General features: G+C 33.4%; 1 protein-coding gene across 4 annotated transcripts in view; it reads left to right on the forward strand.

Annotated features, from left to right (window-relative positions):
* LOC132700707 (homeotic protein antennapedia-like) overlaps positions 1 to 15,633 on the forward strand; it is a 227,053-nt gene that overhangs the window by 178,725 nt on the left and 32,695 nt on the right. The gene's annotated exons all lie outside the window — the stretch shown is intronic.

Below are 15,633 nucleotides of genomic sequence, written 5' to 3' on the forward strand. Positions count from 1 at the left end.
TTTGTGTAGTGGGTGATCGGGTAAACGGAAGTACTGGGAAAGTGCACCGAAACGGGATTTATCTCGCTTCCGGTCGAACCGGACACACGGTACGGAACACAGATTGTTTTAGGTTGATTTAAATTCTAGACGAAAGCCCCATTTCTAGACCAGGATATTAAGAGCTGTCCTTTTTTTGGAGGAAAATTGTGTGGAGAACTACCAAAAGGCAAAGTTTGTGGCAGACAATATAAAAATAATGCTTTATCGCGTTTTTAAAAAAATTGAACTCTAGAACATTAATAAACTGGTCAACCGCAAAGGAAATATGGTGTGCAATATGAAGGAATTCCATGAAATTTAAGCATTTCGAGATATTTTATTACCAGCCTAGTTTCGACTGAATATTTTTGAGAGAAGAAAATATGGGACTCCAAAAATGGTTTTCAAAATTAAAATTCGATATGGAGTAAATTTGATCTCTTTTTTTTGTACCCATCGGTGGCTGATAAAATTATTTTTTCTATTGCCTACTCTAAAACATGCATGTGTTCAGATCAGTTTAATATGACCGCTTTAGTGGTCAAGGTCGCGAACCACTTTGGACATTTTCGATATTTTAGTCGCGGGTTAGAGAGCGACCGGATATTTTCCATCAATTTTAGCCATAAGTGACGCTGATTTTTGCTGTAGGTCTATAAAAAATTATAAATTGCTGAGCGGCCATTCACTGTATTGATTGTTTTTTCGAATACTTTTATGTGGTTTGTCAGGAGATGCTTAATCAATATGAATTCCGAGGAATTCAATCAAATTTCAATCTAAACAATAAAACATATATATTACATTACCTTGACAAACTACATAAAAGTAATCGAAAAAACAATCACAACAGTGATTGTCTGCTATGCATTTTAAGATTATTTGTTGAACAACGGCAAGATCGGCCTTTCTGAGGGATTCCAAGGAATTCCGAATAATTCCGAGATATTATAACTATGAAAGGAATTACGGTGTACACTATTAGTTTTTAGCTCTAAAGAAAATAAAAAGTATGAAAAAGTATATTCTATTATACTTTTGCAGATATTAAAATAAACACCCTGTATGACGAATATTTCACGGCTAAGCATTTACATGACATTAGTTTCTTAAATGACAAAATATTAATTTTTCAGTGTCAAGGAAAGGCTAAAACACCATATTTATCTATATTTTCTAAGGAAAAAGGTTTAAAATTACGCAGAATTCCTATTTAAAATGCAATACATACTGTATAATTATAAACATTTTCAAATGTGTGACTTTTATATCCCTGCCATAAGTTTGATATTTTATTGAAGTTTTCGGTATTTCTAGCAGAGATAAAAACGGGTTTTTCAAAATTTTGCATTTTTGGAATCGTCGATAACTTTTTGTTTTGTGAACATTTCATTTTAGAGATTTTTTTGTTTAGACAAATGTTTTCTCACGCGCATCCAGCAATCAATCATGTTTTTTCCTTGTGAAAATTATAATTTCATTTCTAGTTTCCACACAACATTCTCTTTAAATTGAATTATCCAATTGATATTTTGTTCAGCAATTCAATATCTATAATCTGAACATTGTGTGCCACCGTGGAAGGAGATCTGCAGAACTACAAAAAATAATATTCCAAAACCGAAAAAACCGTTTGAATTGTGCAATATTGCAATACATAAATTAATAACGATTAAATATTTCATCGAAATATATAAATAGAAAAACGTCCATTGCTAAGCAGAAGAAGGAATCGCAACTTGGAGAGTGACGCAAGGCGATAAATACATTCTAAAGGCTATCAGTGAGGGTAAACATTGATAACGTCTCGCAACATCATTAAGGATGTGACAGTAAAGTGATATTGTCGTTTATTTATGAATTGAAATTGTTTTAAATTGATTAAGAAATTATGAATTGAATTATGTAGATACGATCTGTAAAGCTTTCCGTGGTCGCGGCTGCATTTTGATTGTTCGCTTATTATTTACGCGGAATGTTCAGCGCATGATCTTTTTAAAAAATGTGATAGCGTGGTTCGTGTTTCATTTATTTTATTTTTATTTCTTTGACATTTACTCTCACAGCCCATTGGCTTATTGCGAGAATGTAGAAAAATGGAATTCCAATTTGCCATATAGTCACGTTTAAATTTAACCGATGTACTTGACCAATCTGTAAAGTAGTAAACTGTGAATTACTGTTTCCGAGTTGCCTTCTGACTAGAACAGCTACTACAAGACAGAGCAAAATGGGCTTTCACTATTTGTTAAATTATTCTGTAAAGTTTCAGTGATGTATTTCATCCATTCATAACTAATACATAAAGAAATAATATCTTATAACTCTTCTATTTTTCATTACAGATACCAAAAAACAACTAACCAAAACTAACTCTAGTTTGCCGCAAATTGGAATAATATAGAATTATAGTATCATTGAATTATAGAAAGGTGCTATTATAGTACCTTTAGCCGAATCAGATATTTTCGAAACTAAAAAAAATACTGGCACATTCAATTTTTACCATCACATCTCAAAAATCGAGCCCGTGTTGCTGATTTAATAGTTTAGAAGTAGTTTTTTCCTGTAAAGACACTCGAATTACGGCCAGCCTGTACATTTGAGCTGTCACAAACAAGTGTATTACAGTTCTATGTATGGTATACATTTTAATAAGAAATAATGAGCCGGAAAATACAACTGAAGAATAATAGTGAATATATACATGTAGTTAGAACCTGAAATCAAACTTCCCCAGAGCATTCTAACTGATTTTGCCAATTGATTGTTTCAACTTAAACTCTCCCAAATGTTTATGTAAAATATAGCCAAATCGTCTCCTGCAGCGCAATACGACAGCAGTCAACACACATAAATATTTACCAAATTTACAGCGATTTTGGACGTTTCACCAGGATGATGTTAAGTTACAGACCCTATTACAGGTGTGCACATAATCTGTAGGGGAAAACGTTATTTGTTGTAATTATATATAAGCAAATATATTTTTTTATGAACTAACCTGAATCTGAACAGACAATTTTTCCAAATATTTTTTAATAATTTTTTATGTTGCTGTATATAGATACTTATATTAAACATTCTATCGTAAACATACGCAAAATGAGGAGTTGCGGTTAAAGGAATCTGCGCCGATTCACGAGGATTTATTTCGGTAAACCGGAACCCATCGTATAAATATCTTTTTTAACGGCTCTCACCAAAGTTAACTGTTTTACCGGCGCGCGTGGTTGCCCACCGACCGTTCGACGACTACAAAAAACTTGGACTATTAACCGATAGGGGCGTACAAATCGTTTGATCCACGGCCAAGTATTTTTAAAACCGGTCAGCGGCGAGCCGTTTAAGTACGCTCCTCCGTCGTGAAAGAACAACAGTTGTTCGTTGCCTGAAGCATTAGTAGCGGTGGCCGCATCTTTGTACAAGAACCTAGCGTTCTTCACAACAACTGATTCTTGTTCAAAAACACAAACGTCTACATATAAACATTTATCCATTGATAAAGCGAAAAAAAAAGTTTTCATTAGTGTTGGTTAGTGTGTTGTTGCATAGATCCTAAGCGAAATGGATCAACGAACTAACCAAAACTAATCAAAATTTTGCAGGCAATAGCTGGGTGATAAACACGTTGCTGTCGGTTTAGTATGTGGTCTACCCATGCTCTGGTTAGTTTTGGTTAGTTTGTTCTTGCGTTTAGTATACGATCTATACCCAAGCCTTGGTGTTTGTTGTTTTGTTGGTTTGTTGGTACATTTAGCTTTGGATCTATGCAGCAACATTCTAACCAAAACTAATGAAAATTAACAAGAGCTTAGGTAGACCGCATACTAAACTGGCCTCCAATATCAAAACTAACTACACTAACCAAAATAATAACTATTTTATACCGGCATTTACTCCCTGTACTGCCAAGTTCAAAAAATCAGGTTTCCGTTTAGAAAGCAACCTGCATTAAGAAAATAAGTTTATCCAATAATGAAATTCTTCTAAATCATTAATAATTTAATTTTCGGAAGTCTACCAGCAGTGATAAGATTTTCCCAGCTTGAAATTCTACAACTAACTAATACTCACTCAACACTTTGACTACCCTCAACAAATAAAGTGCGAAGTCAGTTCCTAAGAAGAAAAAATATTTTTTTTTACAAACAAGCCACTGTACGCATCTAGATATTCTACTCTTCGTAATTTTTTGCAACTCAATTTTAAACCACATTGTATTTAAGTGCCGCTGCGCTTAAACGAATTGTTTTCAACCGCAGATCGACACTATAATTAATATAAGCACTAAGTTTGCGAGTTCACGAATAGATCTATGTAGGTAGCTCCTAACCGCAAATGTTTAATAAATTATTTAACCAAGTCCACTCTCAACTGACTAGGAACCCCTTGTGAGAAGTATTTTTCTTTGCTAGAAACAAGAAATGTACAACTTTTCTTCTAGATATTATTACCCAATACATCCGGTTTGCAAACTGCTGGAATTTTTTCTGTAGGTTATGACGGATCTACAGATCATTTTCAGATTTGCTCATCCCCCGTTGTTTAAAAATCGTTTAATATTCGCAATAGTTTTATCGCTATTTAAAGTTTGACTGACGCTGTCTACTTATTTTGTTCTTGCTTCTTTTCTATAATCAATAAATTTGTTTTCACTGCCCCTATGGTATGAAATAAATTTAGAAAATGGTGAGTTTGGATCGGGGCCGTCTCTCTTGCGGGTATATGCATAAGCCTACCTCTACCTGTCTTTTGCTAGGCAGGAAATGAAACGGCAGGTGAACCTAGCTTACGGACCACAAAGCTTGACATTTTGGAAATTTATTTATATTTCACCGACCTCTCCTATGTGTACGGCCGTTGCTAGTTAATAATAGTTGGGGTCATGACGCTATACCAAATCTATCCTGTACTCTATTTATTTACTTTTTTTAAATCATTTATTAATTAAAAGTTTTTTTTGCGATGAAGTAAAAATAAGTTTAATGTACTGAGTGATTGATAGTAGGTTAGACGTCTGCGAAAAACTGAAAACAGATTTTGTTCTTAAATACCAGTTTTTTTTTTGTGTAGTATACAGGGTCGCTTAAAGTTAATGATTTTCGCGCAACATGCAAGATGTGTAAAAACTTGTTTTTACATGAATATTGTTTGAAATTCCGAAAGTTTATTAATATATGCATGGAAATTATTTACAATAATGTATACTTAAGTCATGCAGTTTTCGAAATAATCGTCATAATTCCCAAAATTCATATTATCTTATTGGTGCATTTTTATTTTATATTTAGACATAGATCGGCCATATTGTGTAACAGTAATTGCTCGATTGCTTAATTATAAATCATATAACAAAATGGTAACAAGAAGTTGCAACGAAATGTATCTCCATTTGCAAAAAGTTAAAGAAACAAAATTTATGGGTATACAATTTTTTTTGATAGATTGTGGTTCAAAACTTAAAGCAACTCCAAAATTTCAGACATCGTGAATATTTTGATGTATTTCCTTGTACATTCCCGAGCGCCCACCCGACCGAAAGTTTGTCAAAAACTTGCAATAATTGAGCACTTGTTGAGCAATAGTTGTTTATTTCTTTAGAAATAAATGCATATAAAAAAAAGGCCACCATACACAGAAGTTGAATTTATTGCTATATTCATGAGGGCTCAAAAAACATCATTATTTATCGACGATTCTGGCATTTACAAGAAAATCTCATAAATTATTGCTCTACTATATATTGTTCCACTGGATTTTTGTATTATTGACACTCAGAAAAGAACTATTTCGCTTTGAAGCCATTATCGCTGTTTCATGAAAATTGCCTTTCTACCGTGTTGAATGAATAATCAATATTTCAAACGGCCAAATCAAGCCCCAAAGTTTCCGTTGTTTTATTACGTATTCATGGAGCGACTCCTTTACATTCATGGTGAAGGCTTTCGGTTTATCTTTGAAAATGCCTTTTGTGAATTCGATAAAGGGCAGTTTTGATTTATCGCTTGGAATGATATTGTTTTAAGGCACAAAAAGCTGTATAAATCATTCCATGGGAACTTCCACAAATCCAAATAATTCAATGTCTTCAGGGGCGCTTTTAAACATAATTCGTTTCTTGTTTTCAACATCGCTTTAGTTATTGTATAATTTATCTATTTATCCTTAGTAATTAGTTTCTGTTATAAAAATTTAAGGGCTGCCGCTATCAATAAATTGTCGGTATCGTTTAAAAGGTAGCAAGAATCGACATCAACACCCTCAACCCAAACAGTTATAATTGGATGAAATGTTTAAATGAGATTTGCATGTAAATAGTGAGGATGTCCCTTCAGGGTTGGCAACTTTTAATTTAATCAAAGAACTTGGCACTCTGGGGTGTTTTTGGAGGACGACGGAACGGTTACGCCGGATGGGGTGACGCGGGGCAAGGTGGAGATCGGGAGGGTTGAAAGCAAGGGTGAGGTGTAAATGGTGTCGGTTTTCGCGGTGCAACTGTTTACGCTTGGGGGCCAATTAATATTACCGTCCCCGGTGATATTTGATACGTCTGACACATGGTTGTGAATAAACTAATTAAAAAATTCCAGATAATGCGAGAAATAACAAAAAAAAATCGATCTCTTTACCTATAAATTGACCATTGTTTTCTATTATTTTCAAATTCCGATTTAAATATTGCCTTGACTCAATTTTATATTTTACTTTAAAAGTAACCAATTCCACTAGCAAAAATATTTCAATTTTGTGTTGAAGTCAACAAACTTTACTTTTGCAATTTTTAACAAGAAAACGCCTTGTTGCCCCTTTATTTTTAATAAAAAAGATACAGGTTTGAACGAAAGTTGGCGCTTAACTTTTTATTATTAGAGAGGCAATTTCATTTAGTTGCTGGATTCCCTAATACGCTTCAGACACTAATTTTATTTTTTTGTGCTTACTTTCTTCGATTTTTGAATCTGATTTGAATATTGAATTGAATTTTGCTTGCTAAAATCTGTTTCTCTTAGATTTGAGATACAATAATTTCTGCCCTCAAAGTATAACTTTGTTTGGATTTTCTTTGTTTGAAAATTAAAGAGGAACTATTGTAAAATTCTTATAATTTCAGTTATCGTGCCGTCTGTCTATAGTTTTTTCCTTAAACACGACAGGACTTCGTTATACGACTACACGACAAGCGAGGGCATTCAAATCGCTTTCTTGAAGAATGTAAGACCCAAGGTACCACTCGCAGCCCCGTTATGACCTTTAACCGCGAAGAACACGTTAAAAATTCTAAGTAAACGTTCGTTAAGTAAATGTTCGAGCCGATTACGGGATGTGGCAACCTTAAACAAGTTTTCCTGGTAACGCCAAAACGCATTACACAGGCAGGATTTTTAGACTGCTACGGTTGTTAAGTGAATTTTCAAGAAAAAAGCAGGCTCGTTTTGATGGATGTGCTGGATAGCGACGGCACGATATGGAAAATTTCGAGAAGAGAAAGGAAGACGAATCTAGGAATCTATGTAATATATAGTGGTCATATGATTTTATTTCTCCATTGTGTCGTAAACTAATCAAAAAATAAAAACTTCTGGACAGTTCTGGATAAGACAAACAAACATATCGTGAAAATAGAAAATATCTAAATCTATCCGGAAATATTTTTTATTTTGAAGAAATGTTTACTTAAGCGAACGCAAACTTAGACAAACATAAAAAAAAACCATTGCGTTCATCCGAAACAAAGAGGGTGCGCTCTTTCTCCATTTTCATCGTCTACACATTTGTCAAGCTAAGAGGTTCCGCACTTGCTCATACACATTTAGATATACCGTTCTGCATAGTTTTGGATTTTCAAGTTAAATGCTCCAATTTCGAAACCAACTTCTATTTTTGTAAGCATTTGTACACCATTGAATTACACTAAATTGCAGAAAACCCCCAATGCCATTTTCAATTTGATTCCCAGTTTTTCAATGAAATTTCCAGTTTATTTCATTGTTATTCTATTTAAATATTAAATTTTAAATATATATAGACAATTAACATTTACCTAAGAAATATTTTCTGATTTCGCAGTTTTCCAATTATGTGTTAAAGTGTCCCGAAAATAGTATCCAAAGCGTGATGTGATAATTTTGATCACTTAATACTAGGGCACAGAGTATGTATGGTTTTGGCGGAAAAGGCTACAATAATATTATAATGTGCAACAAGTGCGGTAAACGGCATTTGACTCACTAGTTTATTTGGCACGAGCGGAGCGCAGCGAAGCGAGTGTTTAATAAACGAGTGACTTAAAAAGTTTACGAAATGTGTTGCATACTATACTTTTTCTACGACCGTCATGCAAAAATCACAATTTAACAAATTAAAAATAATAACAGATTATCGTAGCATTCAAACAAAATATTGACTAGTTGTCAATAAACCTATTCGTTTAACGTTCCGATGGGTTCTGCTACTGTCTTATCTTTTTAAATGTATACGTTAGATAGAGGGAGATGTATTATTGGATATGTCATATAAGCAACGGAATAAACACAATTTTAAAATGTTATGTGGTTTATTTAACTTTTACAATTGATCATTAAGTAATTTATTTAAAGAAAGAGACTATAATTGGAAGAAAAATCATCCAAGGATAGAGCTTTTAAAAGGACTAAATTTTTAATATCATATTAGCAAGAAAAAGGAGGTCCTAACCTTCAATTTTGTTTTGTTTGTACTGAGACATGCATATTTGAAAATGGTACAATTGGTCTTGGCAAGAAATTAATATAAAAACTGTAAAAACCTCTACATTCCTGAAACTTAAATTATAAATGTCACTTTGCTTACCGACTAGTCCACTAGATTTTCATTGTTGCTTTATCATATTTTTACAGATCCGTCTGTTTAGTACAATGAAATCTGTTTGGAGATAGAGACATGTTCATTGAATGTCGATTTGCCACTTGTGTACGTTATCTCCGAGGTAGTAGAATCACTTATGTTCTCCCATTTTGTTGGCGAATAAAATGTGTTGGTTATTATTACTGCTTTATTAAACCTATTTATGAAACTTTGGTTCTGTTTTGCTAAACTAACCCTCAAAATTAGTTTCGTTTCTGTGGTATTCTTACAAATATGTAGCCTTGTTTTTCAGTAAGATATTTTGAATTTTGAATGTTATTAACGATTTTTTAACAATAAACTGTATTTAATTAGCACTACTATTTACAAGATTAACTTTTAATCACGTGTTGAAGTAGTTCAAAATTGATTGTTTCTATAAAATACATATATACATACATACATACACAAATATACCTGTAGTTCTTAGTTTTTATTTGTATTGTACCGACGATTTTAATTTCTGTTTGTCCTAAAAAAAATATTTTCGATCCATAGGAATATTTCAAAATGCTAGTTCCGTTTATTAACTAACCTACTAGCGTTCCATAGTTTCCGTTTTATTTAGTCGAAGATCGTAAAACTTCAACCGGCAACGCGAAAAAGTAATTCGAATGCAAAACAGTTTCGAATGGATTCGGGATAAATACACACATGTAATTCGTTAGACGCAGCCAGCCATCGCGACGCCATCCGCCATTGCGACTGCTTTTTGCGAAACGAACATTTTTTACAAACAACTTCACTGCGGGCAGACATGTTTTTGATGTACTATGGCTTCTCTCTACGGTGAGAGCCTTTTTGTTTTTTTTCTGCTTTGCTCGGATTCATTACGTTGTTGGCGCTTTGGGGAGCCGGCGGCATGTTTTACAACGGCACCCCACTCGCACCGAAAATATTTTACGACCTGTATAAGTGCTACAAACCAAATGACATTTTCTCTTTTTTTTCCGCACGCCAAGAAACTTTTAAATATGTTTTTCGCCATTTTTGCTGGTTGTTCTAGCTGGTTTTGGTTATCAGGACATTCACATATTTAAATTTATCTTCGAAGGCAATTCAGTTATTAAATGCTGTTGTTTCTAACTAACTAACGTCACTAATATCATTTAAATGCCAATTATTTGCGATACGTCACATGAATTATTTTTCAAAATTTGTCAAAATTTAAATTGTTATTGTTTATGCTAGCTAACAAGTACTTATTCTATATGATGAAAATAAAAATATTATTGGTTTAAATGCTGAAATACATATCTAGTTTGAATGGATGATAAAGTTTAGTTTCTCCCTCATTTTCCGGATCTTTGCAATGTAATTAAATTAATTCTATGGAATTTTGTTCAACATTTTTTACGTTCTTTGTCGCTGCATGATTCTCTCCACGTGAATCCTAACTTTTGCTACGATATGTTTGTTGTGTTTCTACAGTTGAAACATCTTTTATTTCTCAAGAAAGCATAATCATTTGCAATTTTTTTTCCGCTTGCATTTAAAACGCTTTTTTTATGGAAACCTTTGTCAATCAAAACAATAAATCTAACAACAGACTCTACTGTAAGTGGAGAATCGGATTTTCGTTCTACAGCTACGTCAGATCTTAAGTAAACAAAACCTTCAACTTTGGCCGTGAAGTTCTTTTTATATTGGGAGTATGTAAAAACTCGATTGTCGACACTTTTTAGGATTTTTATTCTAAATTTAGTGCAATCGATTATAACTCTCTTGTTAATGTAATACTGAAAATAACAATCAGCCATAGTTCGGTATATACCATTTCTAGTTGCTCCAGCTAGATGGTGTAGAATTTCGTAACAAATTGTTGAATTTGTTTTCATTTTCTTTAAAAAAATCAACAGTCGATCTTTTTTACACACTGTATATACTTGGCGAATGATACACCTGCCAGATCAACGATTAATATTATTAATTAATTATTTGCTTGACTTTCTTTATTAACAAGTGTTTTTGAGGAGTACATTCTTTGTCAACAGGGTTTTTATTGCTACAATAAATTTTCATCGATCTGGCGTGTTCAACGATTTCCGAGTTTTAGCATGGCAGATATCGTCTTTGACACGACGATTGCAAATAAGTTTGATAATTTTTATCAGAATTTGAGTAAAAGTCAACTTGACACCCTTGATCAACTTTTAAAGAGATAACCATCACGCGTTTATATCTGAATGTTTGAAAATCATCAATGTAATGTAATTATTATTCATCTATATTTGGTAAATACTTTTTTTCTACTCCCGTCTGTAAAATACCTAATTCCCCACCGATCTAGCGTGCGGGAAGCGTCACTTTACCACGTCAGTTTCGTTTCCCATAAATCCGAGCCACTTCGGACATTTCCGGGATTTTACCGCACGGATTTGGGAGCAGTTGGATGTTTTCGGAGATATTTCCCACGATTTGAATTTTGACGTTTGTCAATTCTTCCGGTCATGTCAGTGAATGTATTCGTATTGTTTTGCGAACATGGACCCAAAAACTAATGGTCGTAGAAAAAGTATAGTATGCAACACGTTCGGTAAACTTTTTAACTCACTCGTTTATTTAAAAGTCGCTCCGCTCGTGTCAAATAAACTCGTGAGTCAAATGGCGTTTACCACACTTGTTGCAGAATATACTATTACCTGTTTATAGCGAGGATTGATTTAACTCCTCGTTTCAATTTTTATCTTCAATAAAATGATCATTACAAATACAATCATATAGTTTGGAAATCCACGGTAATCCATCAACTCTATAAAGCAAATTAAATTATATTATTAATGTAGCCAAATAGAAAAAATATGTTACTACTTACTTGCGCCATCTTACTGCTACTATCCACTGATTCCTCTGATTTATTTTCTTTCTTAAAGTTATAAAATTTACATTCACTTTTTGTACTAGAATTTTTGCAACTCACAACACAACAATTCTGGTGTATATAGTGAAGAACTATTCAATCAATATAAACGGATGGATCACTGCGAAATTAATAGCCGTGCCTTGACACAATCTTAGATCAATAATTAGGTTTGAAAAACGCATTCATTGGATCATGTCAAAGAAAATGGGGCCTCGAAAAACTCTTCAGCAATATTTGTTACTGTGGGTTTATGATCGTTAGTGGAAAATACAGAAAACGGAATTACTCTACAAAACTTTTATGCAAGTGCGAGATAGATCAAGGTTAACCAGCTTTTTGAGTACCAACGGAGTTTGTTTTCCCACGTGGTCACACTATAACTGGGTTATGCTGCTTTCATTTCAAATAGCTTGAATTCTTTCGAGAAAAAAGGAGGGGAAATTCAGACCTATTGGGCCATTTCGTGAGGATAAAGCTAGTCTTCGAAGATCTCGAACAGCCAGGCTATCCTCATGCTTTGGACGACGTCAAACTGAACAAAAACCAACGTGGGCTCGCTGGTGATAGAGTAGGACTAACTAGTGATTTGCAGTCCAAATGAAACATTTTTTCTGATGGTTCCAAAGCTCCTGAACATCGTTATAGGCTTTTTGAAAAAAATTGAAATATTGTTTATATCGCGTCAGATATTAGTATCAACTTTCGTTATTTGATATTCGAATAACATGCGTTTTTCATTTGACTCATCTCGAAACGGGAGCTAAAAGAAATGGCTGTCTTAAATGTACACTTTGATATTTTTTGAAATGTGCAATTACAGTTGTGGGGGAAGATGTACATGAGCAGGCGTTTGACTAAAAGCATATCGTAGCTTTCTGACCTTTGTACCTGTCTTAAAAACATTGCCCTGTCACTATAGAAATCCAAATTTACGAGCGTCCACGCTTTCCGAAACATTAGCAACCGCATGTTTTCGAAACTGAAAACAAAATTTCCACCTGAATTACTCCTGTTTTCCTCCGCAGTTTTCTCGGTGGTTCGCTTTGTTTGCTAATTCTGAAAACGTGCAAAAACTTGACGGATTATTTATACGCCGTCGCTTAGACGAACGCGTGGGAACGGCAAAAAAAACCTTCCAGTGCACACCAATAGGTTTGTTTTTGTTAGTTTACATGTTTCTGACACTTGGGTTTCCAATTTAATTTATCTGAATGCGTTGGTTTTTATTTTCTTTGATGTTCGAATTTGATTTGTTTGTTTATTATTGCGGTTATGTCGGTGCGTTGCCAAACGTTTTAGCCTCTGATAAACATACCGGGTGATAGCAATTTTTCGTAGCTTTTTTTTTTAATTATTTAAAAAATGCATTTGAACTAAATATGGGAAACACCTGCCCTGATAATCTCGGTTAAAAATTCTTTTTTTTTTGTCAAAAACTTTTAATTCTCGTTATTTTAAAACTTGTTTTCAATATCCAGTTATGAAGATCGTAATTTATTTCATTTTTAATTTAATTTTAACATATAAACTGTGCTTGATAAGATCACCAAATCGTCTTTAAAATACAATTCTTGTGCTCTTGTATTCTCTGTCCGTTTATGGCATATTAAACACTCGCCCCGAACTATTTCCCCTTCATAATAGTGGTCCGTAATTAAATTATCTTAGCACCTGAACTACACTTGAATAGTTATAAGAAAAGTATGAAACGTTGTTCTAATTCATCGTCAATTTGAAGAAGAATTAAAGAACTCTTCAATTCGCAAATAAAAGTTTGCAAATCTGTTAAGAAATGATTGTAGATTCTGACTGTGGCACATAACTAATTTAATATTCTTTTCTCTATCCTTTTTTTGTATAGAGTTAATTTTGAAGAGTTTTCAAATATTTGGAATCGTCATATTAAATATACAATAGTATACTGTATACTTACTAAAGTAGGTAAAGGTAGGTAAAGGTAAAGACTGTAAACAAAATTGACCGGCGTCGTACCGCGTGGCCAAGATAAACAATGAAATTAATTGCAGCGGATAGCAGTATAATACAGCTTTATGCAAAGTTCTTGTATTTAATGTTGGCTATTACGCAGGTGCGCCTATTTATAAACTTTAATTCCAATATCGCGTAGCAAATGCTGTTTATTTTTGTAACGGTGCGAATTTGATGTGCAGGGTAATAATGGGATTTTAAGATATGCAATGGTTTGATACTGATGGGTACGTAAGTTTTGCATTGACGAAATTTGTCACGTTTATGCACTCGCGTGTGCGTAGATGTTTAGTTTGAGCTGTGGCAAGGAAGCATTACACAAATTATGAAGTATAATATTTCCAGTGTTTGAGCACAATAGGATTTTTTTTTCACATTTGATAATAAGGATTTTTTAACAACAGCTTTTATAAGCCATTCATAATCGATACTGGAGGTGTTTGAATTGTCACACTGCTTCATTTTTTCTTTTTTATGATACAAAAAATTTTTTGCAATAAGAGTAACGCCCAACATCGTTTCTAGGCAAATTCACGAAGTAATTTTCACATCTAAAACTAATTCAGTGTTAAAAGTGACAGGACAGGATTTCCGAAAGAACTGAAACGATTGAATATTCCAGCAATGGTATGACAAACAGTAGGTATACGAGGGTTGTTAGTTAATGCCGCATCTAAAAATAATGTTCTTCCTATGGAATCTTCAACTTTTTTTCAATGTAATGCGATATGAAAAATATTAAAAATAATAAAAAACCAAAACTTGGCAACATTGTTAATAGTATTTTTAGAACAGACGTGCTAAAAATGTTCTAATAAATTTTTAACGAAATCTTGATTTGCCGTTGATATTTTAAAATCATAGTAAAAAATCAAATTGCCAATATTATTTTTATTTGGCTTAAATATTGGCCATTTGGGAAACCGCGTAAAACGAACTAACAAACCAAAATGTTGTACAGGTTCTTACATTTTGATTAAGCACAGATTTAAGTGAGGAAACAGAAATTTAACTGATTAATCTAACAAAATTAAAAACTGTTATCAAATCACGCATCTTGAGGCAACTAGTTGCTATATTAGATTCATGATGATAATTCCAGGAACATCGAATTTAGCAGATATCCCTTTAAAAATTTTGCTTATTCGTGTGTTCGTATATCCATACTTATTAACATCAATCACCCGTCATTTGAGAATTTCTACCACTTTAATAGTTAAAACGTTGTGAGCAAAAGAATTTCGATAGACGGTGAAAATTCCATTAATCTCGCTCCATTTCTGACAAAAATTCATTGGTTTCGGAAACACAGCATGGCTAACTAAAAGGCTGTTCCAGCTACACGACCACGTGTACATTATATGATGCGTGGCAACTTTTAATGAGTCAAACTTGCTCTCGTTTTGCATGTGTCAGTCATTTTCTTGGTTTTTCAGTTTGCTCTGCGTTGACAATACGAACGGTACTTTTTCATATGTTTTGTGTCGGTTTCCTGGTGCTTTTGATTCTAGGCGCGGAAAGTTACGTCACCATGGAATGGATTTTGTTTAACGTTGGTGAGTTAAATAATTCCGTTGTATGCTACAAGCAACTACAGCAAAATTTGCAACCAATAGGGAAAAAACAAATTTAAGTCAAACGTTCGCTAAAAGTTTATCGGTAACTTCTAAATAGTTATTTTGCAATTAATATATCCGTTAGAAGCAACCTAAATAGCCACTTCCATATTTACAGTTAATACTAATTATATCACAATTTTTCAAAATGTTTGGATATCCTTGGTTGTAAAAGTCACAATTTAGGGCTTCGAGGGTCATGCAGCTTGATTAATCCATAAATCGGCCTCATCCCTTGAATTCTTAACTGTCTTAGAG

The sequence above is a fragment of the Cylas formicarius genome, unplaced genomic scaffold (assembly GCF_029955315.1).
Source record: "Cylas formicarius isolate icCylForm1 unplaced genomic scaffold, icCylForm1.1 PGA_scaffold_4__25_contigs__length_36172078, whole genome shotgun sequence".
Taxonomy (NCBI): Eukaryota; Metazoa; Arthropoda; class Insecta; order Coleoptera; family Brentidae; genus Cylas; species Cylas formicarius.